This window comes from Ailuropoda melanoleuca, chromosome 14 (genome assembly GCF_002007445.2).
Source record: "Ailuropoda melanoleuca isolate Jingjing chromosome 14, ASM200744v2, whole genome shotgun sequence".
In the NCBI taxonomy this organism is placed as follows: Eukaryota; Metazoa; Chordata; class Mammalia; order Carnivora; family Ursidae; genus Ailuropoda; species Ailuropoda melanoleuca.
This window is the reverse complement of record NC_048231.1, coordinates 79,455,604-79,483,327: the sequence shown is the minus strand read 5'-3', so window position 1 is coordinate 79,483,327 and position 27,724 is coordinate 79,455,604. Positions and strand designations below refer to the sequence as shown.

General features: G+C 40.7%; 1 protein-coding gene across 9 annotated transcripts in view; it reads right to left on the bottom strand.

Annotated features, from left to right (window-relative positions):
• C14H18orf25 (chromosome 14 C18orf25 homolog) overlaps positions 1 to 24,923 on the bottom strand; it is a 99,395-nt gene extending 74,472 nt beyond the window's left edge. For 4 of the 9 annotated variants that reach the window (XR_004620477.1, XR_004620478.1, XM_034643210.1 and 1 more), the window contains exon 1: positions 24,145 to 24,691. The gene's annotated coding sequence lies outside the window, so the exon portion shown is untranslated. Of the gene's footprint in view, positions 1 to 21,060; positions 21,137 to 24,144; positions 24,695 to 24,756 lie in introns of those variants that run through there. The other 5 variants (XM_034643211.1, XM_034643212.1, XM_002918121.4 and 2 more) reach the window with 5 other exon arrangements.
• Between the last annotated feature and the right edge of the window lie 2,801 nt (positions 24,924 to 27,724).

Genomic DNA, 27,724 nt, shown 5'->3' with positions numbered 1-27,724 from the left:
GGCGTTATGGGATCGAGCCCCACATCAGGCTCCTCCGCTATGAGCCTACTTCTTCCTCTCCCACTCCCCCTGCTTGTGTTCCCTCTCTTGCTGGCTGTCTCTATCTCTGTCAAATAAATAAAAATGAAATCTTTTTTAAAAATAAAAAAATAAAAGTTAAAAGAGAAAAAATAAAAAACTGAGCAGAGATTAAGCAACAACACACTGCAGGACAGACAGATTTCAGATTTATCCCAGTCACTTAAACAAAAACAAAGCAACACTTTCAAAGGGAAAAACGGTAAGAATCCAAAGCTGCTGCAACATATTATCTAAAGTGTCCAGTTTTCAATAAAAAATTAAGAAACCTTTGAAAAAATAGGAAATGTGACTCATACACAGGAGATAAAAAGCAGTCACCAGAAAAACAATGTTCTCAGATGATGGACTTCACAAAGACATCAAAAGAGCTATTTTAATTTTTTAAAATATTTTATTTATTTACTTGTCAGAGAGAGAGAGAGAGAGAGAGTGGGTGAGTGCGCAAGCGTGCAGCAGCGCACAAGCGGGGGGGGGGGGGGGGGGGGGGGGGGGGGGGGGGGGGGGGGGGGGGGGGGGGGGGGCAGAGGGAGAAGCGGGCTCCCTGCTGAGCAAGGAGCCCAAGGTGGGACTCAAACCCAGGACTCTGGAATTATGACCTGAGCTGAAGGTAGATGCTTAACCGACTGAGCCACCCAGGCATCCCAAAAGAGCTATTTTAAATATGTTCAAAGTACTAAAGGAATATACATTTTAAAAAATAAAGAGAAGTATGATAACAATGAATCCACAAGTAGAGAATCTCAATAAGGAAACAAATTATTAACAGAGGAACAAATGGACATTCCGCAGTTGGAAAGTTAAAAAATTGAAAAGAAATTTCATGAAAAGGGCTCAACAACAGGTTCAAGATGGCAGAATAAAGAAATCAGTGAAAAAAATAAGTCAATAAAACTGTGAATCTAAAGAATACAGAGAAAAAGATTAAAGAAAAATGAATAGGGCCTCTGAAACACAAGGGACAATGTCAAGAATATCAACATGTGTATAATAGGAATCCTAGAAATAGAGAAAGAGGTAGAAAAAAATACCTGAAAAAATAATGGCCCCAAACATCCTCTAAACTGATGGAAAACATCAATCCACACTCAAGAAGCTCAACAAATCTGAAAGCAGACTTCAATAAAGATTCACATAGATACATCATAGCCAAACAAGTGAAAGACAATGGGAAAAATCTTGAAATGAAATGAAATGTAAAAGAAAAGAAAAAAGAAAATTCCTAGATAAGCAGACTAAGAAATTTCATTGGTAGCAGACCTGCTTTGCAAGAATTAATAAAGGAAATTTTTTAGACTAAAAGGAAAGAATTTGTGACTCAAATCCACAAAATGAAACGCAAACAACAAAAAGCAGTAAATATGTATGTTAACATAAAAGACCCTATAAATGATTCTTATTTCTTTTCTTATCTTCTTTTAAAAAACAGAAGACTGCAAAAAGCAGTAAGTACAGCACTATAATGTGAGATTTATAATATACAAATGTCACATATATAAAAGTAACACTATAAAAAGGAGGGAGGAGATGGAGCTCTTCCCTATTGGTGCAATGGTTCTACATTTTATTGAAATTAAGTAAATATTAATTTGAAGAAGACTGTGATAAACGAAGATATAGATGTAATTCCTAGGGCAATCATTTAAAAAAAAGAGAAAAACCTCAAAAAATACAGTTAAAAAACTAACCCCTCCAAAAAAGACAGTAAAGGTACAGAGGAACAATAACAAATGAGACATTAAAAAATAAAGTGGTAAGTGTAAATCCAACCAATATTAATAACTGTAATAAATACAAATGGCCTAAACACAACCAAAAAGCAAAATATTGTCAGAACGGTTAAAAAAGATCCAATTGTATATAGTCTAAGAAACATACCTTAGGTTCAAAGATAGAACAGATTGAGAGAAAATGGAAAAAGATGTATTATGCAAAGAGCAACCATAGGAGAGCTAAAATGTTTATATCAACGTCAGACAAAATAAACCTTAAGAAATATTACTAGAGACAAGGGACATTTCATAATGATACAAAGCTTAATATATCAGGAAAATCTAAAAATCAAAATATATGAAGCAAAAGCTAACAAAATGGAAAGGGGAGAGAGAATTCAACACCAATAGTTGCAGACTTCCAGCCCTCATTGTAAACAGATAAAACAAGACAGAAAGTTAAGAATTGAGAAGACTTTCAACCAATTCAACCCATATGACAATATGGAACACCCCACTCCTGGGTGGTCGCTGGCATTTACAACTGGGTACGGGGTAACCCCAAATTAAGATGTGGACTACTGGAGGGCGCCTGGGAGGCTCAGTCGGCTATGTGTCTGACTCGGCTCAGGTCATGATCTCAGGGTTGTGAGACTGAGCCCCACATCCGTCACTGCACTGGACATGGAGTCTGCTTAAGATTCTCTTTCTCCCTCTACCCCACCCCTCTTTTTCTTTCTCTTCCCCTCTTAAAAAAACAAAAAAACGATGTGAACTACTGGAAAAGTAAACAGAGAAATAATCAACTTTAATTTGAACTACCAAATGCTTAGGAACATAGGTCTTGAAGAAAAAAATACAGAAATACAGATTTGGACATTATCAATGTAAGGAGAGGTGCTAAATGAATATATCAACTAACCCAGGGAGAAAGCGTAAAATAAAGAGGAGAAACTTGAAACAGATTTTTTTTTTAAATGTGAATCTGTTGTTTTAGTATATTGGAGAAAAAAAAAGATATGAAAGTATCAATAAAACACACAGAAGAAAGTCTTCCCTCTCACAATATATTCTTAGATGTTCAACAACTTCTTATGAACTTAGAATTGTGAGAATGGACCATGACTGATGGGGTCTTATCTAAGGCCAACCACTAGAAGAAACCCTCCTGAGAGTTTTGACATAGCAGTATATATAAAATCATTAAGCACTCATTTTAAGAAAGGTTTGCCTTTTATGCTGTTCAATTTTACTCCTAATGAGCAACTAACCATCCTTTAACACCATTATAATGACATAAAATGAATGAATAAACTGAAACTGTACTGTCCTTCCTAATGTGACAAAATGCAAACTCAAGTCATTTGCTGTTAGAAGTTTACTGTTGCTACAGGCAATTTTCCGTTGAAACCACAAGTTGACACAAGCACAGCCCATTAAGTGAAACTGCTTCTAGGTAAAATTTTGCTCTACAGTCATGTAAAATGGGGCATTCTAACTGCTAGCACTCTTATATCTGTTTATTTCATATCACCACCCCAGACCTGTAAGAAATATAAGCAGCTAATGCTTCAGACAATCTATATGAACTCACTAACTTACACTGCTTCTCCACATGTACAAGCCACAGTATTAGATAATTCATGAATTCCAATATTGCTCTTACACAAAACAATGCACTAAATATGGCTATTTTAGACAAAAAAGCAACTTTAAAGAGGGTCAATGTTTTAATGAAAAAACAACACTTCTGACCACTACAGTAGTAGATATAGTATTTCCTCTGCCACAAAAATTTAAGTCAAAAAAACCCTTACAAGTGATCCTATTTCCTTGCAATAAAGTGGGATTGTTCCAAACAGGAAACCTTCTACTGTTTTATCTAATCTAGTGTCAAATACCAAGTGATAGGGGCTTACACCAACCACCCCTGGCAGAACACTGTTTCAAACAGAATTTATAACATAGTTTTTTCTCAAGATTTAGTCTACCTTGGTATTTCATTCTGTTTAAAACTGATTCTAAAAAAAAATTCTGTCTATATCTGTGACCAAAAACTACCTAACATAAAAACAATCTACAAGGAACACCAAAACCTTTAATGTGAGTCTGCTCTTATCCTCAATATTTAAATCCCTTACGTACTTTCCTCCCCCAAAAAAATCTATACCCACAAAATTTCAAAGCTACTAAGTAGGTGTTGGACCACTAAAACACAAATTTGGATACAAGTTTTCTGCTCTTTAATCAAAACAGTCAGACTCTTAAGTTTTTTTTTAAGAAATATTGAAAATACTACCAAAGAGAGATAGACACATCAAGTGTACAATTTGATAATTTTTATAAAATGAACATACCCATGTAATGACCACACAGATAGAGCATTCCCCAAACCCCAGAAGCCTCCCCCATGCCATCTCTAGTCATTACCTGATCTCTCCCAAAAGTAACCATTTTTCAGACTTTATTACCACAGACCAATGTTGTCTACTCTTTTTTTTTTTTTAAGATTTTATTTATTTATTCGACAGAGATAGAGACAGCCAGAGAGAGAGGGAACACAAGCAGGGGGAGTGGGAGAGGAAGAAGCAGGTTCCCAGCAGAGGAGCCTGATGTGGGGCTCGATCCCATAACGCCGGGATCACGCCCTGAGCCGAAGGCAGATGCTTAACTGCTGTGCCACCCAGGCGCCCCCAATGTTGTCTACTCTTAACCTTCAAGTGTTATAAACAAACAGTGGAATAGTCTACATTCACGGACTGAAGACTCATTATTGTTGAGATGTCAATTTTTCTCAACCTGATCCAATGATTCAGTGTATTCCCAATCAAAACCCCAAGCTACCTTGCAGGTATTGACATATAGTTCCTAAAGTAAGCTACCTTGTAGATATTGACATACAGATCCTAAAGTTTATATGGAAAGGCAAAAGATCCAGAATAGTCAACACAATACTGAAGATTAAAAGGACTGACATTACCCAACTTCAAGACTTACTATAAAAGCTACAGTAATCAAGACAGTATAGTATTAGCCAAAGAACAAATAACACAGATCAATGGAACAGAATATAGTGAGCCCAGATACGGATCCACGCAAACACATTTAACTGATTGTTGACAAAAGAACAAGAAAAGCAATCTGGTGCATAAAGTCTATTGAACAAATGGTACTGGAACAACTGGACATTCACATGAAAAAAAAAAATCTAAACACAGACCTTACACCTTTCACAAAAACTAACTCAAAATGGATGAGAAACATGAATGTAAAATGCAAATCTATAAAACTGCTAATGGGAACCAGGAGAAAATTTAAGTGAACTTAGATTTGGCAATGAATTATTAAATATAATACCAAAAACACAACCCATAAAAAAGACTTCATTTTATTAAAAATTTCTGCTCTGCAGACACTGACAAGAGAATGAAAAGTTTGAAAGGTATGTCCAAGTCTCACCTTTAAAAAAACGCTTAAAAAAAAAAAAAGATTTTATTTTTGACACAGTGAGCATGACAAGGGTGAGGGGCAGAGAGAGAACCTGAAGCAGACATCCCGCTGAGCACAGAGCCCGATGCAGGGCTTGATCTCACAACCCTGAGATCATGACCTGAGCCAACACCAAGAGTCCAATGCTTAACCTAACTGACTGAGCCACCCAAGCACTCCCAAAAGCACACATCTTTCTTTCTCTTTCACTTCAACTATCAAACTTCAGGATCTATCAGCATCTCTTAATTCCTTATCTTCCACTGTTTAACCCACTGTAATCTAATCTCTGTTCCCATCATTCCACCTAAAGTTTGCTAAAACTACCTTTATTTCAAAGTCAAGCAGAGAAAGACAATTATCATATGGTTTCACTCATTTATGGAACCTAAGAAATAGGAAGATCGGTAGGAGAAGGAAGGGAAGAATGAAGGGGGGGTAAACAGAAGGGGGAATGAACCATGAGAGACAGTGGACTCTGGGAAACAAACTGAGGGCTTCAGAGGGGAAGAGGGTGGGGAATTGGGATAGGCCAGTGATGGGTGTTAAGGAGGGCACATATTGCATGGTGCACTGGGTGTTACACGCAAATAATGAATCATGGAATATTGCATCAAAAGCTGGGGGATGTACTGTATGGTGACTAATACAACAAAATAAAAATTATTAAAAAAAAAAAACTTTATTTCAAGTCACTAAACCCAAGAGACATTTTGTCTTCATCCCTTACCTATCAAAGATGGGATTTCACAGTTTCACGAGATAACGGAGTTGATCAGATTAAGGGAGGGGTCTATTTTAGCAAAGACAATAATCCTGCATAACCAAAACTGCTCTCAGTCCCTTTTCATCAATGTTACTCTCAGCACTCATACAGTATGGTAATAGCCCTAATACAATATGGTGGTAACAATGAGATATGGTGATCTAACACCTTTCAAACAAGAAAACAAAGTTCACAAAAACACCAGTCCTGACACTAGAAAAGAAAGGGAATTTGAAGTGCTGTGTGTCCCACTGACAAATTGTTGATGTTCTCTAAGCCTCAATTTCCTTGTTTGTAAAACTTCAGTCCTTGGTAGGATGAAATGAGTAACACATTCAAAGTACCTAATACATAACCACCACAAAGTCAAATTTCAAGAAACAGTATTTTTTTTGTCTTTCTATTCTCTCTTCTTCCTCTAATGTGTCACTTCTCTACAATGTTATCTGAATACATTCATGTATTCAGCACATATTTATTGAGTACCTGGTGTCAGCTACTGTGCCAGGCACTGGGAAATATACAGTACCTCCCTAACAGTACTTACAGTTGAAGGAAGAGACAAATGAATAATCACACAACTGAATAATTGTGTAACAAATATAAAACTTACTACTGTGGTATTACAAAGAGAAGATATACTGGCATCATAAAAAGAAAAGGAAGAGGAATGTAACATAGCCTAAAAGATGCAGGAAGGCTTCCCTGAAAAATAAATAGGAACCCACTGTTTTAAAGAGAGGAAGGAGACACAGATTCAAGCTGATTTGTACTTCAAAAAGAGCACTCTGGCAGCACAGCAGACAGGATGGAAAAGAAGACAAATAAATGTCAACAACAATTCGAAAGCAAGGCAAAAATTACAGTAGCTCTAGACTGATGGTACTGGCAACAGAGAGATGTGTACGGATAGGGGATCACAGAACACATATGTGGAGTGAGAAAGGCAGGTGTCAAGGACAAGTCTTTGGTTTCTGGATTCTGCAACTAGTCTGACAGTAGAACCAACCACTAAGGGAACGTGAAAGGACCTGTGTAGTGAATGGAGGGGAAAAGAACATCAAGAGTTTGATTTTAGGCTTAGGGATTTTAAAGCGCCTTTGAGACATCCAAAGAAATGTTGGAGAAGCACTAAGTAATATTCAGGTCTAAAACTCAGCAGAATAAATAAATAAAATCTTTTAAAAAATATTAAAAAGGGATGCCTGGGTGGCTTAGATAGTTAAGCCTCTGCCTATGGCTCAGGTCATAATCCCAGAGTCCTGGGATCAAGCCCTGCATCAGGCTCTCTGCTTAGCAGGGAGCCTGCTTTCTCCCTCTCCCTGCCACCTTGCTTGTTCATTCTAGTATTTAAATAAAATCTTTAAAAAAAGAGAGAGAGAAAAGAAAAATTCAAATTTTTGAGAATCAGTTACCATTTTCTCTATTTGTCTGTACCTGACTCTCACTTTATTGTAAAAGTAATGACATGAAAAAGAAAGACAGCAAAGTAGAGAAAGAAAAAATTTAGGTAGGATTCAGAAACTTGGGTTCTAACCTTAGCTCTGCCACTAACTGTGTAACCTAAGATGAGTCTCTACCTCTGTTCTTCAGTTCCTTATCTGTAAAACTTAAAAAGTTGAGTAAGGAATGGAAATACGGATTTTGCAGGTTAAGAGAAACCAACATGTATTTATCAAACAATGTAAGAATGCTTTAAAAAGTGTAAAGCATCACAGACATGTACTGCTCAACACACTATTTAGACACTTCTCAATACTTACCATGTATGTAGGAAAGACAGTTATTTTAGTATTTTAGTGCTAATCTTACATTTTAGTAAAAATAACTGCAATAATCCACCTTTGGCATGACTGCACAGAACTGTTTGATGCCCAAGAATACGCTACATCTGTTTATATAAATAATAACATTATTAAAATCAAGCACTCTTGGGGTGTCTGAGTGGCTCAGTCGGTTCAGCTTCTGGCTTCGGCTCAGGTCATGATCTCAGGGTCCTGGGGTTGAGTCCCACGCTCAGCGGGGAGTCTACCTGTCTCTCTGCCCCTCCCTCCGTTTGGATGCGCACACACTCCTGCTCTCTCGCAAATAAATAAAATCTTTTAAAAAATAAAATAAAATAAAATAGGGGAGCGTGGGTGGCTCAGGTCCAAGCCCCACCATTGGGCTCCCTGCTCAGCAGAGAGCCTGCTTCTCCCTCTCCCTCTGCTGCTCCCCCTGCTTGTGCTCTCTCACTCTGTCAAATAAATAAGTAAAAAATCTTTAAAATAAAACAAAGCACTCTTTAACCTCCAGAAATTCAGCTAAGCATTTACTTTGCATTTACTTTGTTTTAAAGATTTTGTTTATTTATTGGACAGAGAGAGAGACAGCCAGAGAGAGAGGGAACACAAGCAGGGGGAGTGGGAGAGGAAGAAGCAGGGAACCTGATGTCAGCTGGATCCCAGGACCCTGGGATCACTCCTGGGATCACGCCCTGAGCCGAGGGCAGACGCTTAAAGACTGAGCCACCCAGGCGCCCCTCAGCTAAGCATTTAAACGTATAACCCACCCCCAACAACTCCATAAGGCAAATACTATCACCCTATTTTACAGTCAGGGGCAAAGTTAAGGAATTTGCGCAAACTCAATACTGCAGTTGGGATTTTCAGGGAAGCAACTCCAGAGTCCCGAGTTCTTTATCACTTATCACTCCACAGTATATCCCACCTAGCACCATACCTTAAAATAAGGAGATGCTCAGTAAATATTTACTATTGATAATCCTCAATCCTATTTTTTAAAAAATAATTAGGTGGTAGTTTTGTTAAACCAAAGTGTAAGGGCTTTGAAGTTAGAGAACCAAATTGAGATTATACAGAGGAGTTTATATAGAGAATCTGCAGATTTTGAAACACTTAAATACAACCCTTAACTGGTGCTTCCTCCCCCCAAAAAATGTTAGGATAAAGTTAAGAGAGAGTAAAGTGCCATGCAAAACCCACAAGATTTACAGTAAAATGACTTTAATTTTTTATCTGGCACATATGTGACTTTGGACAAGTCACACAACTTCTCTGAGCCTATTTTCCAGCTACAAAATGACACTACAGAAACCTCAGAATGTTGTTTTTTTTTTATGATTTTATTTATTAGGCGGGGAGGGAAAGGGGGAGTCTCAAGCACACTCCCTATTGAGCATGGAGCTGGAAGTGGGGCTCAATCTCACCACCCTGGGATCATGACCTGAGCTGAAACCAAGAGTCAGACACTTAACCAACTGAGCCACCAAGGCATCCCCCTTGGAACGTTATTTTGAGTTTTAATTTCACTAATGTGTGAGAAAATATTTTGTAAACCCCTGAATGCTAGATTAACAATGGAGAAACATTTAATTCGCATTTTACTGTTTTTAAAACAGACCTGTTCTTGTTTAGTCTAAGAGAAAAAGTTCGTCTAACACTTGGCATCTTTTGAAAAACTAATAATAAATTCTTACACCAGTGTGGGCGAAGACACATAAATATTTGCTATTGATAACACTAATAAAGTCAAGAAAAAGAATGCTTTCAATATTGTGATTTTCAGTCAAAAGTGCTAAAGCATATACGGTCAAAAACTGGAAGCCACCAAGATGTCCTTCAGCAAGTAACCATTCAAGTAAACTGTGGTACAACCAGACAATGGAATATTATTCAGTGTTAAAAAGAAATGAGCTATGGGGCACCCATGTGGCACAGTCAATTAAGGGTCCAGTCTGACTCTTGATTTTGCCTCAAGTCCTGACCTCAGGGTAGTGAGATCGAGCCCCTGGTCAAGCTCTGAGCTCAGTGGGGCATCAGCTTGAGATTCTTTCCCTTTCTCTTTGCCCCTCCCACTGCCTGTGCATGCTCTATCCCTCTCGAAAATAAATAAATCTTTAAAAAAAAAAAAAGAGCCATTAAGCCATGAAAAAAACTTAAATGCATATTAATTACTAAGTAAAAGAAACCAATTTGAAAGGCTACATACTCTATAATTCAAACTGTATGACATTCCTGAAAAGGCAAAACTATGGAGAGAGACAGTAAAAAGATCTGTGGTTGCCAGAGCTTGGAGGAGGGGAAGATGAACAGGTGGAACACAGAGGATTTTTAGGGCATGAAACTATTCTGTGTAATACTACAGTGGCGTATATATATTATAAATTTGTCCAAACCCAAAAATTGTACAACACCAAGAGTGAGCTCTAACGTTAACTATGGACCCTGGGTGATGATGTCAATGTAGGTTCGTCAGTTGCTAGAAATGTACCACTCTTGACAGTGGATGATGGATAATGGGGGCAGACAATGCATGTGTGGAAGCAAGGGGTATATGGAAAATCTCTGTACCTTCCATTCGATTTTGCTGTAAACAAACTACCTAAGAAGAAAAATAAAGTCTATTAAATAAATTGTCAAAAAAAATCCATGGTTGCCAAGGAGAAACGGAGAAGGGGCAGGACTGATAAGTGAGGCAAAAAAGATCTCTAGGGCAGTTAAACTATTTCACTGGATACCATCATGATGGACAGGCATTAGCCATTTGTCAAAATCCACAGAACTGTTATTCCGTGTTATGGTATCTCTATTCTTCAGCACAAAAACTGAGACCTGGAGGTTTGTAATGTATCAATATTAGCTCATAATTGTTAACAAATGTACCAAATTAACACAAGATGTTAATGCTAGGGAAACTGAAGAAGAGGTATATAGGAACTCTGTTTTCAATTTTTCAGCAAACCTAAAACTGCTCTAAAATATAAAGTCTATTAATTTTTATAGGAAACTGTAAGCTTGGAGCTGCTGGAAAGCCAACTTTGCCCTCATGAGAGGAAAGCCTGACTGAAAACGAAGCCCACGAAGAAAAGCAGTAGAGACCAAGTATACAAAGAGAAAAACAGTGCCCAGATATCAAATGAGTTTTCTAGCTCCAACTAGGTTAGAGGCCAGTTGCACACTGGATTTATCAAAGCTAAATGAACCTATTAAATCTCATTTTTGCTTTTTAAAAAATGCATGTGATGCTACAATATACATATGTTACAGTCATCTTCTGCATAATGTTTTTGTAAGAGCTAGGGTCACTGCTCACAGAAAACCACCACAGTTAACAGATTTACTTGTAGACTTCATTGGAAAGTCGCCATGACAGCAATCTACATTGCCCTGGCCTCTGCTTCTCAGCATCAGAAAACTAGTGCCTGTAAGCACTACTACTGAAGACTACTGTCAATTTTAGATACAACATAAAACTCAACCATGAATTAGCCAAGACCTCAATGTTTCAAAACTTTCAAGGGTTATTTTATTTTTAAAGATTTATTTATTGGGGCGCCTGGGTGGCTCAGCTGGTTTCAGGTCACGCGTCGGTTCAGGTCATGATCCGGGAGTCCTGGGATCGAGCCCCACACAGGGCTCCCTGATCAGTGGGGAGTCTGCTTCTCCCCCTGCCCCTCACCCTGCTCATGCTCTCTCTCTCTTGCTCTCTCAAATAAAAAAAATAAAATCTTTAAAAGAAATAAACAAGGATTTGTGTGAGAGAGAGAGAGAAAAAGGGCACGCACACGTGGAGGAAGAAGTAGAGGGAGAGGATCCCAAGCAGACACCCTGTTGAGGGCATAGCCCAACTGAGGGCTCCATCTCACCGCTTATGAGATTAGATCATGACCTGAGCTGAAATCACAAGCCGGATGCCCAACTGACTGAGCCACTAGGCGCCCCTCAAGGAATATTTTTAAAAGCAAAAAAGACCACTTTTCCAATGAAGACATACAAATGGCTAACAGACACATGAAAAAATGTTCAAAATCATTAGCCATCAGGGAAATTCAAAACAAAACCACACTGAGATACCACCTTACGCCAGTTAGAATGGCAAAAATAGACAAGGCAAGAAACAACAATTGTTGGAGAGGATGTGGAGAAAGGGGATCCCTCCTACATTGTTGGTGGGCATGAAAGTTGGTACAGCCACTCTGGAAAACAATGTAGAGGTCCCTGAAAAAGTTAAAAATTGAGCTACCCTATGACCCAGCCATTGCACTACTGGGTATTTACCCCAAAGATACAGACGTAGCGAAGAGAAGGGCCATATGCACCCTAATGTTCATAGCAGCATTGTCCTCAATAGCTAAATCATGGAAGGATCCGAGATGCCCCTCAACAGACGACTGGATTAAGAAGTTGTGGTCCATATATACAATGGAATATTACTCAGCTATCAGAAAGAACGAATTCTCAACATCAATAGCTAAATCATGGAAGGATCCGAGATGCCCCTCAACAGACGACTGGATTAAGAAGTTGTGGTCCATATATACAATGGAATATTACTCAGCTATCAGAAAGAACGAATTCTCAACATTTGCTGCAACATGGACGGCACTGGAGGAGATAATGCTAAGTGAAATAAGTCAAGCAGAGAAAGACAATTATATGATTTCTCTCATCTATGGAACATAAGAACTAGGATGATCGGTAGGGGAAGGATGGGTAGTAAGGAGGGCACGTATTGCATGGTGCACTGGGTGTTATACGCAACTAATTAATCATCGAACTTTACACTGGAAACCGGGGACGAACTGTATGGTGACTAACATAATAAAAAAATCATTAAATAAATAAATAAAAATAAAATATATATATAAATAAAGAAAAGCAAAAAAGACAGGTGATTTCAAATGAAAAGCCTACTAAAAGAATGCTTCAGTCACTATTTTTAAAAACTGGTGACTGTTTTATTGCCTACTTGTAGGTTTTTTATAAAGCTATAATTTAAAAAGATACACACAATAAGTGGTCTATCTACACTGTCAACTACCTAAACAATTCCATTTAGGTTTCCAGAACATTTTAATTATTTTTATTAATTATTGCTCATAGTTAACCTGAAATATATAATCCTCATTTCTAAGAAAAGAATATGTAGGTCAATGGCCAAGATATATTTAGATAGATTTAGATAGATATATTTAGAACAGTTTCTGAATTTCCAACCTGCTTCTTAGCTAAGACTAGATTGTGCTACGCAAGTAGCCTCCTTTAACCAAATGAAAGTTCTGAACATCTGGATCTTTACAAAAGATCATTTAGGTTTTACATTTTAAAGATAAGGCTCTCATACAGACTCCTTTAAAATAAGCTTTCCTAATATATTTGAGGCTTGATATTTAAAATTTGGGTTTTGCCCATAAATATACAAGAATATCTCTTCTGTGTGAATCAAGGTACATCTACCTGTACACTGAAGAAGGTAAACAAGACGACTCCTTGCCTAGACCTACAGTTTCTCTATATACGTCTCCTTACTTTTTTTTTTTTTTTTTTTTTTTTTTTTTTTTTTTTTTTTATTTATTTGACAGAGAGAGAGAGACAGCCAGCGAGAGAGGGAACAGAAGCAGGGGGAGTGGGAGAGGAAGAAGCAGGCTCCCAGCGGAGCAGGGAGCCTGATGCGGGGCTCAACACCCCAAGCCGAAGGCAAACGCTTAATGAATGAGCCACCCAGGTGCCCCCCTTACATTTTTTTAATGCCTACAAGGCATGTGTTGCTCAAGTCTCACTTCAGCATCACTTTGCTTCAGTAGGCTCCAAATTCTTCAACATGCTAAGATCTTTTCTGATTCAGGGGATTTCGCACTTGCTGTTCCCACTACCAGGAAAGCACTCCCCATCGCTCTTTTGAAAGTTGGCTCGCTCTTTTATTTCAGATCTCAATTCAAACTCACCTTTAAAAGACTTCTATAAATATACTAAATATATATACTAAGTATATAAATATATTAAAACACCTCCTCTCTCACCCATACCCCATTATTCTCTATTTTTCAAAAGGAGTCTAAAATTACCTTGCTCATTTGTGTTTATAGTTTATTGTCTGTCTGCTTCATAGAATATGAGATACAAGAGGGCAGGGGATTTGTCCCATTGATTACTGTATCTGCAGCATCTATAAAAATACCCAAAACCTTCAGGCACTTAATATTTGTTTAACAACATATTTATATTCAGTATTTATTAAGGAAAAGATTTTGCTGTGGCCTGTGGATACCATTTTTTAAAAATAAGTTTCAGGGGTGCCTGGGTGGCTCAGTCATTAAGTGTCTACCTTCGGCTCAGGGCATGATCCCAGGTCCCTGGGATCAAGCCTCACATGGGGCTCCCTACTCCACTGGGAGCCTGCTTCTTCCTCAACCACTCCCCCTGCTTCTGTTCCCTTTCTCACTGGCTGTCTCTCTCTGTGTCAAATAAATAAATAAAATCTTAATAAATAAATAAATAAATAAAAAGTTTCATTAAAATAGAATCCTGAGGACATTTTGCTTTTTCAAACATTGACATTTTAAAATCCCTTATTTTTAAATAATTTCCCAATCATTTAAAAATTTTAAGGACAAACTCTGCAACAAGTGCGGTTACCCTTTACTTCAGCACTAACTTTATTTACAAATGCATCATATTAGCTTAACACATGCCTTTCAGATATATACAATGATAAAGGCTTAAGTAACAATTTTTTCTTAATAGCAGCTATAGGAAATGCAAATGACATGCCATTTTTTCCTTACTTAAATCTATGGCTCAATTAATATAAGCTATTAATGCTTAAATAAATACTAAGCCACTTCACGGTTTGGTTCTACCCACAATTTTCACAATTACACCAGAATACGTCTTTTGTGGGGCACCTGGCTGGTTTAGCTGGAAGAATGTGCAATTTTTTTTTTTTAAGATTTTATTTATCTGACAGAGAGCATGCACTCAATCAGGGGGAGGGCCTGGCAGAGAGAGAGGGAGAAGCAGGTGGGGGGGCTCCCCCCAGAACCCTGGGATCATGACCTGAGCCAAAGGCAGATACTTAACTGACTGAGCCACCCAGGCACCCTGAGTGTACAACTCTTGATCTTGGGGTCATGGGTTCAAGTCCCATGTTGGCTGTAAAGTTTACTAAAAAAATAAATCAACATTAACAACAAAAAATCTTTTGTATAAATCAAAATATATCTAAATTTTACACTTAAGAAGGTAAACAAGGTTACTCCTTTGATAACTTTCCCTAAAAACAAATATCCATTGTTTTTATTCACTTTATAGAAACCACACAACCACCATCTCTTTGGTATCTTTATATCTGAAAAAAGCAGTATACTTTTCCATACTGCAAAGGGGGGGGGGTCTCTGCTCAGCAGGGAGTCTGCTCTCCCACTCTCTAATAAAAATAAAATCTTTAAAAAAGAAAAAAAGTAAAAACTATGCCATATAAAGAAGGGAAGGAGTTATTAAGCAAGGGAAGTGCAGTCCAAATAGCCTCACAGCAGTCTAGCAAATTTTTTAAAGTTATTTTTTTCATTGGTTTAGCTTTGAAATCCGAAAACTGTTAGCTGCCTTACAGTTTAAATATTCAGTTATATGTATTCGTTCAGGTTTTTATTTGTTTGGGGTTTTTTTAAGGACTTTTTATTTTGGGGGCAACCACGTAGCTCAGTTGGTTAAGCATCCAACTCCTGATTTCAGCTCAGGTCATGATCTCAGGGTTTTGAGATGAGACCCATGTGGGCTCCGTGCTGGGTAAGAAGGTTCTCTCTCTCTCTCCCTCCGCCCCTTCCCCCCTAAAAAAAAAAAAAAATCAATAAAAGAGGCTCTTCTATTTAAAAAAATAATAATTTTTAAGTAATCTCTATACCCAACGTGGGGTTCTAACTTATAACCCTGAGATCAAGTCACACGCTCTACTGAATGAGCCAGCCAGGCACCCCTCAACTATGCATTTATCACTCAATCTATGATCCAAAAATGATGCACTCTCCTAGCACTAAAACTCAAAGCAACTGGACTTTTACACTGTTGTAATAACACTTCTTATATGAATGAAACTTAAAAAAAAATAATAATAAATGAGACCACCAACAACAATGTAGCTTAATTCTAGGAGAGTAGAAACTTCTGCCTCCAAGACAGTTAAGATACAAAATAGATTACAGCTTGCATATTCTACTGACTCACTTTAAGTAGTAGTTAACTTTCCTAATAATTGAGACCAAGGTTTCAAAAAAACAAAATCCATGAAAATCAATTATGAGTCCTTAAAACCACTTTCTAAGCTCTTTGCCAAACCTCGCCCACCCTACACCTAAAAGCTTAAAAAAAAAAAAAAGCAAGCCCACGTTAAGGTGTTTTGAAGCTTCCCATTGTTTTACTTTTTAAAATATAAACATAACAGAAGACAGAGACCAAGAGACAAACTGCAACCCAAGAAGATAAAACTAGAATGAAGCAGGGCTTTCAAAATGTTTTCTATGCCTACTTCCTGCTGGTGTGGGCAACTGTCAAAAGATTATAAAGTGACTCTACAGTGTCAGACAAGCTGGATATCAGAACAGATAATATGACAATCTAACGGTGGGAGAGAATCATAATAATATCCAAAAAAATTAGCACCTTATAATTATTACCTGTTTTTTCTGACTGGCACACAACGCATACACTGCTAGGAGAGTGGTTTTTAAAGCAAACACACACACACCAAAGACTGAGAAAATTTAAGCCCAAGAAATTAAGAGTTAATCTTAAACATGGGGGAGGAGGGAAACAGCACATTATGAAGAAAGCAATAAAAAGAAACCAGTTACTTGTGCAAATGTTTTTACTCACCCCCCTATAGCCCCGTTATACTGCAATCTCCTTTGAAAACGGGGATTATGTTCCTCGTCTTCGGTTCACTCAGTTCCTAATAAATAATGTTTTCCCCTAATACATAATATTTAATAAATGTTTGTTAAACTGATGAACAGAATCATTTTTAAAAATCACCAAGACCACTAATGAAACCCCTTGTTTGCTTAACAGCACTATCAACTTGTATATAAAAATGTATTCCATTACATAGAGTCAACATGATTTCTGACAGCATAACTCTCATCTTTCCACATAAAAACATAAGACAAAAAGAGACACCACTAATAGCCTCGTAAATCTGTTTCCTTAGTTAGAATACTGTATATAAATTTGTAAACTTATGCATAAAGATGCAAAAAGCAGACACTACGAAACTAAATTTCTCAGGCAACATAACACAAATATGGTAAAAGCAGCATTATCTTACTAAAAATTAAAACAAAGCCCCCTCTCCCCAGATGTTCAGTGCTAGGAAGAGAGTCCATTATATCTCTAACAGTGATGTTGCCAAATCTTTTAAAATAGAAAAATTAACTTTTTTTTTTTAAAGATTTTATTTATTTATGTGACAGAGAGACAGCCAGCAAGAGAGGGAAAACAGCAGGGGAGTGGGAGAGAAAGAAGCAGGCTCCCAGCGGAGGAGCCCGACGTGGGACTCCATCCCCAAACGCCGGGATCACGCCCTGAGCCGAAGGCAGACGCTTAACCGCTGTGCCACCCAGGAGCCCCCATTTTTTTAAATTTTTAAAAGATTTTATTTATTTATTTTTGAGAGAGAGCGCGTATGCGAGCATGAGTGGAGGAGAGGGGCAGAGGGAGAAGCAGACTCCCCGCTGTGCAGGGAGCCCGATGCAGGACTCAATCCCAGGACCCTGGAATCATGACCCGAGGCAACAGCAGTCGCTTAACCAACTGAGCCACTCAGGCGCCCACTAACTTACTTTAACAACAGCACTCTTAGTAAGCACCAACATCTCAAATTTTGCTCCCAAAGGACATCTTTTGAATATTTGTTGGATTTGGGGTTAGTTTCCCACTGAGAGGTCGTAGGTAGCATGGATAATATGAACACTGCAGGAACCAAAGATCAGGACTGAAATAAAAACCCCTACAATATTACAATGTAGCAGAAATAGCCCTCTTCTCCAGAGCAACTCATCCCTTCCCTTAGCTCTCAAAAGGAAGAGGCTGAAGAGGCTATAAACAAGGTACAGCATAAAAGCCTCAGAACTGAGAATGATGAAAGGCATTTAGAGCGAGGAATTAGGAGTAATTAAGTAATACAGCTCAGCAATGAGTATCAACAGCTGCTAACACCACAGAGAACCAAACATTATGTGCCTCCTGATGCAACTACTCAACATCATCTATAAGGTATATTTTTGCCCCTTCAAAGAAAAAGAAGAAACAAACAAGAAAAACAAGAAAAAGGAGAAACAATATACATTACAGAGGCACCTGAGTGGCTCAGTCAGTTAAGTGTCTGCCTTCAGCTTGGGTCACGATCCCAGGGTCCTGTGACCGAGCCCCACATCAGGCTCCCTGCTCAGTAAGGAGCCTGCTTCTCCCTCTCCTGCTCCCCCTGCTTGTGTGTGTGTGCTCTGTGAAATAAATAAATAAAATCTTAAAAAACAACAACATGTATTACAGAAACTGAATCTGATCAAGCCTCTAAACCTAATACCAAATAATAAGAGACCAATCGGACAGAGGAACATTTTTAAAACCATCAGAGGAATGTAACAGACAAATTTGAATGGGGAAAACTGTTTCTTCAACAAATAATTTGCCAGGGGAAAAAATGTAGGGGGAACCTTTAGATTACCAAACAATACACAGACCTCATTTGACTCAGTCTGAATAAGTATAAAATACATTTACGAGACAATGGAGCAATCTGAACACTAAATATCACAGGATAGTAAGGAATTATTGCTAATTATTTTCAGTGTGAGAATATTTAGGTTTTTTCCTTTATGAGTGAAGTTGACAAACTGCAGTGCTAAAAGACTGGAGTACAGAAAAGGAACACTAAAAATTAATGCAGCTGAATGGATTTGGCCCACCCAGACTGAAATACAAATTGTGAAACTGCAACCACGGGAAGAGAGCAGCTTTGCTTGCTTGCCAGCCAACCTTTTCTCCACTGATACAAGTTCTATAAATAGGCCAAGAGTGATAATGGCTGCTCAAATCACTTCATGTTGCAGATACTACTACTACTGACATGTACTGGCCCAGCCCCAGGCTGTGAATAAACCAGCATCAAGAGACAAGGAAGTTACCAAATGCAAAGAATGCACCATGGCTAATATGAGACCCTCTAAGTACTCAAAAGCACCATCAGTGTAAATCAAGAATACTTTAAAACAGTGGTTCTAGATTTCCTCCAAGATCGCTGCTTTGGCCATTTCTATCTCCCTCAGGATATGGTACACATAAAGATGGGATAAAGATGGGTCACCACATGCTAGGACCTGAGGTCCCCAAGATAAATGGTGCCAAAACCTACCATAGCAATTATTTGACGGACTGTAGAGTTAAATAATGGGAAACCCTTGATGGTAAAGCACTGATGTAAGAATAAACTATGCTTCTATGCTAGGTTAAAACTAGGGCAGACAGGATACCACTTAAAATCTTAACCACATGAGGTTTTTGTTCTTAATACAGAAAGGAAAACAGTCCTGTTTTCCCAGAGTTTTAGTCCACACCCAACTTCCCTATCCCCAACAATACCTTTCTCTAATTATAAGGCACCTAGCAAAATGCTGACTCAGAACACCATAAAAGTTATTTTTTTTAAACCAGACAACTCAGTATAAAATAACTTCTGGACACTCTGGTCAGTACCTTGTTTCCCTAATGTTTACCATGGTAATGAAAACTTAAAATTCTAGATTACCTAAGCACGAGCCTAGTTTATCCACATTCTTAGGAATGAGTGCTTTGCGTTTTAAAAGATTTAACTTTGTTGCTCTTTGAACAATCAAAACTAATTTACTAATACATGGACTTGAATTCCAGGCAGAGGAAAAAGTATTTTGTAAATGAACTCTGTACAAACAAGAACACTCAAGTCTCCAATCATTTTCTTTCACACTTAGAGACCTATTTAAGAAAAATGTCATATGGGGGGGTTGTCATTCTCAAATACCTTATTTAAAATGATTTTATAAAGACTAACTCCATACTACACTTTGCTATACAGTACTTTTTCTGCTAGACCCTACTTTTCTTCACATTTTAGGGCAGGAAAGAAACTTAGAGGTCATCTGGTTCACTAGATTTGGGTACCTTACAAAGAAATTGTTTCTTTCATCTTTCTACCTGTCCCCACCTGGCACCTAAGTACTCAGTAAATGGGCTTCTGATTTAACCAGATATAAACACTCCCACATACAAATAAGTCAGTTCCGGGGTAGGTTTCTACTTTTAATTAATCTAAAGAGAAAATACCCACCCAAGTAGTTTTAAAATTGAATCAAGTCAAATTAATAATTTTGGGGTTTATAACATCTTTCTTTCAGGTACTAAGTGACAGAATCGGAGGTTCTTGTTTTGAGTAAAGACATGAAAGAGAACAGAAACAAAACTCAAAATGAACACTATAAAGCCACAAATCCTAAACAGGACAATCATCAAATCTGAGTCATAGTGGTTACTTTATGTTATTTTTAAATCACATTCACTATTATCATCTGCTACTAATATGTTACGAAAAATATGTATAATATATTTAACACACATTTCCTCCCTTAGCCCAGATGTATAGAAGGAATATAAAATACTTCTTAGTTTCACCCTGCTCCTTCCTTTTACCACAAGGACCTGTAGGCTGAGTGTGAAAACTGACTGAACATCAATCCCATTTGTGCTGAGAGGCTGCCCACACAGAATCAGAAAACACTGTTTATTTCCCCTATTATGAGCCCTGAAAGAGTAAGGAATGTAGGTGCAATTAAAGATAAACCCTAAAAGGATTTAGAAAAGTTTCACAACAATCAAATTTAAATTTAAGACTGGAATTTAAAAACTAAAGAAAAATAACTATCAAATTAGTCTGACAAATAAGAATCAACCCAAAATAAAAAATGAAAAGCGGTGGGGCACATGGGTGACTCAGTAGATTGAGTGTCTGACTCTTGATTTAGGCTCAGGTCATGATCTCAGGGTCCTAGATTAAGCCCAGCGTTAGGCTCCACACTGAGTATGGAGCCTGCTTAAGATTCTCTCTCTCCCCTTCTCCCTCTGCCCCTCTCCGCTCGCTTGCTCACTCACTCGCTTGCTCCCTCTAAAACAGTAATAATAATAAAATTAAACCAGTAACATTTCTACTCACTGAACGTAAGGATGAAGAAAATCTTTCAAAAGGAATGCCTATCACATCCTTCATATTCCACCTGAGCTTTTTTCCCCTAAAAGAAGAAAATAACACTTTAGCACACTAAGGTACCTTCACATCTATCCCTCTGTAAACTCAAGGCACTGGCCACACTTAACCAGTCAGGATTAATACTCATGACTTGGGGTAAGCTGTTGCCTAGCCTGGAATGCCCACCTGAAAACTCATCTCAAACTCAGGTTTAAATGTTTAAGTTCTTTAGCATCAGGACCTTGTCAGTCCTATTCCCCAGTATTATCTCTAGCAACTAGAGCACTGGTGGCACACAGTAAGCAATCACTAAATTAGTGTTGTGAGAATAAAGAGGTTCCACCTGAATGTGTTGTCCTCTGTTTTCTCAAAGTTTTCAATAGCTCTTCCCCAATTATTAATATGTCTATGTCATTTTTACTACAGCTATCCAAGAAAATTTATTTGGCCCCAGGTTCTTTCCTAAAATAACAGAGAATACTATAATCAGTATAGTTCAAAAGAAAACACATTAACAGCACATTTTGAGGGGCACCTGGCTGGCTCAATCCATAGGGCATGTGACTCTTGATCTCGGGATCATGAGTTTGAGCCCCACGTTGGGTGTAACATTTACTTAAAAAATAAAAATTTTAAAAGTAGAACATTTTTAATCTTTTATAGGTTTTCTCAAGTACTGTCGATTTTAAGCATATAAACATGAATATACATTTGTTTTCACATCCCTAGTTACATACAGGAAAATTGGGAAAGCCTAAGATGATTAGCCAAAATTACAAACGTACAGTTTGGGTCTCTAGTATATACCAAATCCAAACTTTAAAAAGAAAGAACAAAACCATTCTAATTGCACATACATCAAGTTTACTCATGCAGACGTCAGAACAAAACCGTAGGATTGAAGATACCAGCAAAACAACTCCTTGAATAATGAGTTTACAAGTTACACAGGCTAGAAGTTACTAGTCAGATAGTAAGGAGACTTGAAGTACCAATGTCACTTATAAAATAACATACACTCAGCACTCAGTTCCAACAAAACTGCACTAAAATTTAAGCTGAATTTATCTTTAATATACAGATCCTGGATTAATCACGAAGAGCATAAGACAAAGAGCATTAGGACACTTTCATAAATGCATTTAAGAGTAATATAACTAAATTAGTAATGTAACAACTACACTGTGAAGGTAATATGAAGCTAGCACTGGGGAAAGCTTCCAACTCCACTCCTTTTTCACAAAAAGGAGTCAGAAAAAATGCTGTCACTAAGAAATCATTTAGCTGATGCTTTAGGTATAATTACCTTGAAGTTTCTCTCTGCCTCTCATGTTGTATACACTTGTATACACTTGTATTGAAGTTTACATCTACAAAACGTTAACGTTATGAAAACTTAACATGGTTTGAGGTTTTAAGAGTACAGTGATACTAAAAAGCACTCTAATTTAAAAATGGCTAAAAATATTTTTATTTCTCAATGGAACTCATGAAATTTCACTAAGATTCTTTTTAAAGCAGCATAGGTCATTGCAGTAAACTCCATCTTTGTTTCCTGAATTAAAATTTAACTCAATTTTATATTTACTGGGCACCTACTGTGCACAAAGGACTAAACTAAGCACTGTATTGGCCAGATTAGACGGCCAAAATATTACACTTACCACTAACAAACGGTTAGCGTTGTGACTCCTCAGGACATCAGGTAATAACTATCAATTGTAGGCCTCTAAAAATGCTTGTTAAACCAAAAGGCAATGCTCTTACTGGAGGAATCCAGATTGTCTGGATCAGCAAAACTACATTAGAAAGTTAATAGCCTCCATCCTTAAAATATCCCAGGAGAAGAAAGGGAGTGATTCAAACTGTTAGCATGTGCCCAACGACACTACACAATAATAGCCTAAGCAAAACTGCCAGATGTATTGTAATTAAGAGGTCCAACCTTGACAAAGCATCATCAGTGGGATTTTCATCCTACTGGGTGGATGCATTCAGAAAGCAAAAGCTCAGTCAAGAAATGAAAAGCAGATCTAAGCATAAACTGCTCAGGCGGTTCGATCTGGAAGAACAAGTAGAGAGAGGTTCATTCCTTCAACCTGCGAGCCTCTATTCTGCGACAGCGGAGAAGAGGACTTAAAAGAATGGATGACCTACGGTTTCTCGTGGGGGCTACGGCCCCAACAATAAACTGAGGTCGGTGCCAAAACAAAGAAATTACGAAGCATAAAGTGCTACCTGGGGAGAAGTGAAAACTCCCCGAGAAGAGTCAAAGAAGACAATGATCTTTAATTGGGGCCCGTCAGTTTACATCTGCGCCGATTTTCTACAAAAAGTTGACAAACTCTCCAGAAGAGGTCAATTTTGGAGGCTGACACATCCCTCCCCATCAACTGGCGGCGTCTGCCGACCGTAGGTAATAGAAGCGCCGAGAGACAGGCGGCGCCAGCCAAAGGAAGCCTTTTCTCCCTCTTCCTAGGCCACAGCAACCGCGGCGCTGGGGCGCCCGCCCGTGCTCCCGCGAGCAGGGGCAGGTTTCGGCGCCAGATCCCAGCTCGCGGAGCTGGCAGAGTTGGCAGGGCTACCGCCGCCGCTTCTCCCACGGGCCGGGGCGCCGGAAAGTTGCGTGAAGATAACTCCGGGGCCGAAAAGCCGCTCCCCTGCACGGCGGCACCTCCAGCCTCCTCAGCCCCCAAGGAGAGAGACCCGCGCGGCCCGGGGAAAGGGAGAGGCAGCTCCGCCCGGCAGCTCCGCCCGCCAGCTCGGCCGCGCCGGGAGGACCCGAGGGTCACCGGCGGGCGGACGAACAAGGCGTCCAGTGATTCCGCTTGTCGGGAGCCCCCACCCGGGCCGTGCCTCCCGCCAAGTCCGGGCGAGAACACTCTGCGCCCGCCGGCCGGGCCCGTCACGACCCCGGCGCCCGGGCGCCGCGGAGCCCACACCCGCGGCCCGCACCCATCCGACCCAAACCCGACCCCTCCCCGGGACGCAGCCTGGTCCCACCGCTTGACCGGCAGCCGGGCCCCAGCCCTGCGCACCTTCCCGGCTCACCTGCGCTCCGCGGCAGCTCTGCACCTCCTCGCCCGCTCCGCGCGCCCCGTCGGGGCACGCACCGACCCCCCGGCCGGGACTCCCCCGGCCGCGGTGACTAGGGACGCGACGGCCACCGCCGCCTTCTCCTCCTCAGCACAAGCCCCGGCGGCGAGCAGAGGGTCGCGGTCAAAGCCACGCCGAGGCTAAAGCGAATCTCGCCACCTCCAAAGCCTCCACCACCAAGTCCCTTCACTCGTCCGCGCCGCCCGGAGAAAATGTCACCAGAGGCCGTTCCGCTCGGCGCCTCACTTCCGCCCGGAACCACAGAGCCCGCACGGGTCGGCTAGAGCGGCCGCTGCGGCGGCACCCTCCAGGGACTGGAGCGGGAAGCCGAGGGAAAGCCAGAGAGCGCCATCTGGCGGAAGGGAATAGGCGCTCCTCCCGCTGCAGCGCTCCGGGGGCGCAGGCACCAGCTTCCCGGGCTTCTTTCCCGCGCTCCATCCATCTGATCAGGCAGCTCCCTTCCAGAAATGTCCTTCCCAGAGGGTCGGAGATCATTCAATGCAAGCCAAGGACAATGCCCTAAGAGAAGGACAACACTCCCTTTTTCGTGCGCTTCTCAGTACTCACCCCTTCTGAAGCCTTCCCGAATGAAGCTCGTAGTGTTTGAATCCTTGAGTGACTCCAGCAGGGAGTCCGCTCTCTTCTCTCCCCACTTTTTCGCGGATGCCGACAGCTCGGCTCGAGGAGACTGGGCTGTGCTCCTCTTTCGCAGTGGCATCAACATCCCGTTCAAGTTTCTGGCTGGGAACCTCGCAAGCCTGGAAGATAGACCGCCACCTGCTGGTGAGACAGGGTCAGCCGGGGAGAGCCCGCTCCGCCCCTGCGCGCGTTGCAGACGCCCCAAATTCAACCTCTGCAGAGTCACTCCTCTCATTTGCACTTCACCGTGGGAAGGGTGACGCACCGGGGTACTCTGAGTTTTCGAGGCCCTTCCTTCAGGTCTGTGATTGAAAGAAACATGCTGTACGCGGGACCTGGAGGAAAGGGGAAGTGGGCGCCGGCCACCTGGCTGGTACAGGGCTCAGAACGTACGGAGAACAAAACGCAGCTCTAGATCTAGCCAAGGGCCGGCCCTCCCAAAGTCAGGGTTTTGAGAAGTAAAGGAATAAATAAAAGCTTGAGAAGAAAATGTAAAAGGTCTTTACTTTTTCAGGAGCCATGCTGGCACCTGGAGTGACACTACCCAGGGGGAGATTATGGAAATCCGCTGGCCCCAAGTTCCCCTTGACATCAGTCTCCCCTTTAGATCATACGCTTCAGCTCCCCCAGTTCACTCACTTATGCTGACTGCCCACAAGCATGGGAATTTTCCATCCATGATTAAACGAATAAATTGATAAAATAATTTTATATTAATAGCTAACTTTTTTTTTTAAGATTTTATTTATTTATTTGACATAGACAGAGACAGCCAGCGAGAGAGGGAACACAGCAGGGGGAGTGGGAGAGGAAGAAGCAGGCTCATAGCAGAGGAGCCTGATGTGGGGCTCGATCCCAGAACGCCGGGATCACGCCCTGAGCCGAAGGCAGATGCTTAACCGCTGTGCCACCCAGGTGCCCCAATAGCTAACTTTTTTTGAATGCCCACTATGTGCCAGGCATTGTAGCATGTGTTTAAATGGATTCATTCATTTAATCCGCATAACAACCGTATAAGCTCGGTACCATTACCAGCTCCAGGTGACAAAAATGGAAACTGAGGCCCGGAATGTTTAAAGTGACCCACCCAGGGTCACACATCAGTAAGTGGCAGGACTCCAACACAAACAGTCCAACTCTAGGGCTTGCTCTCCCAACCTCTACCACCACCTACCGCTTTGAGACTCACTGAGAACATACCGGGTGCCGGAGGAACATTCTGTGTATATTGCACTCACTTGTTCATCCCTTTGTTCATTTATTTCCCTGCTACCTTAGTCCTCAAGGAATTTGAGAAGTTGTGGGCCAGTGATAAGAGCCCAAGCTCTTTCAGAAGAAAAAGAGAAAATCTCACTACAAAGATCACACCTGTCAGTCTTGAAGTGAAAGAATAAATGTAGACTAATACCTTTGGTTTTAAAACAACTCCTTGACGATCTTATCAATGTTGTAGAGATACTGAACTGTCTCCCAGAATCTCACGTTGGTCACATGCTCAGCTCTCCAAGCTCCTGAAATCCCATCTCCATAAAACCAGCCCTGCCCAACCCCCTTCCCCCCCATCTACATCACTAGCAACCCCCTCCATCCCATTGTCTCTACCAGAAATTGATCATGATCCCTTTGTTCACAGACACCGTCCTACAAACACGTCCATCCCTTGACCTACCTGCAGTGTTACTACTGAATCGTAGCAGTGGTTTTCCTCTCAACTTCGGTCCTAAGTCTTGGAGGCCAAAGCCAGACCTGTCTGAATCACTCTCTGGCATCGTTGCTTACACCTGGTGTACTACCAGCGCTGGGGCTGGGCCTGCAGCAGGTGCCTGGTAGAAACGGTGGCCTGAGCAGTAAGTAGCATCAGTGTGTGGCTGGCCTTTGCTTCGACAATAGCCCCTTCCCTCCTGACCAAGCAGGTTACTTCTGCCATTTCCTTCTGTAAGGTGGATGTTACTATTAGGACCACTCTTTAGGTGAGGAAAATGGGAGATCAGAGAGACAGAACCCTTATCTGTGGGCTCAGGACTGTCCCTCTCTTTCTTCTCAGATTGCTAAGAACCAGGCTACCCCTACCTTGGCGTAACCACCCACCCCTCTACCCTCCCACCCCAGCATGACCAGCATTCACTACAATCTCCCAGTACGGGCTGTGAGGGGAAGTGTTGAGCCTCTGCACTGCACTGGCCACAGAACCCCAGACAAGTCACCGCTTCCAGAGTTAACACTACCCACTTTGCCTCAGAGCATTAGTCCATAGAATTAAATTATGTCCTCCATGTGGAAGGTCATCCAGAACAGTCTAAGGATTCCAAGCAGCAGAGGGTCACATGGTCATCACCACTAGGGGCTCTGGAATCTGACGGATCTGAATTTGGAACAGTTCTGCCTCCCTCTAGCAGTGACCCCCTGGGCAGTTCAGTAACCCTGCCAAGCATAAGGGTCCTCACCTGTTCAACAAAGGTAACTGCTGACACTACCTGGCAGGCTCAGAGTGAAGTGACGTATATGTAAAGCTGTCAGCACAATCCTTGGCTCAGAGAGAACATTCCATATACGGGGCCTTGTTCTGATGGCAACCCTCCAGGCAAGCACCTCCCTCAGGCACCCAGACTCACGCTGGTTAAGTACAGTGATGCTGCCAACTCGACTCCCAAGTTCACCTGGAACCAGAACGGAACAGGGCAGAAGAGGCCATGAAAGTGGAGCCAGTCGTGGCTGAGGGTGGCTCGGAGGGGACACCTCTCTTAGCATCCCTGTGCTCTGGGGTGGCTGAGTGAGTTTCTCTGTCTTAGGCTCCCTGTCCCTCTTTCCAATCAGGTGGCCCCCATGACATCCCCTCTATATGGCAAGTCCATGACGTGTATTAAAACATGGAAATAAATGCAATGGACAGTTTCAA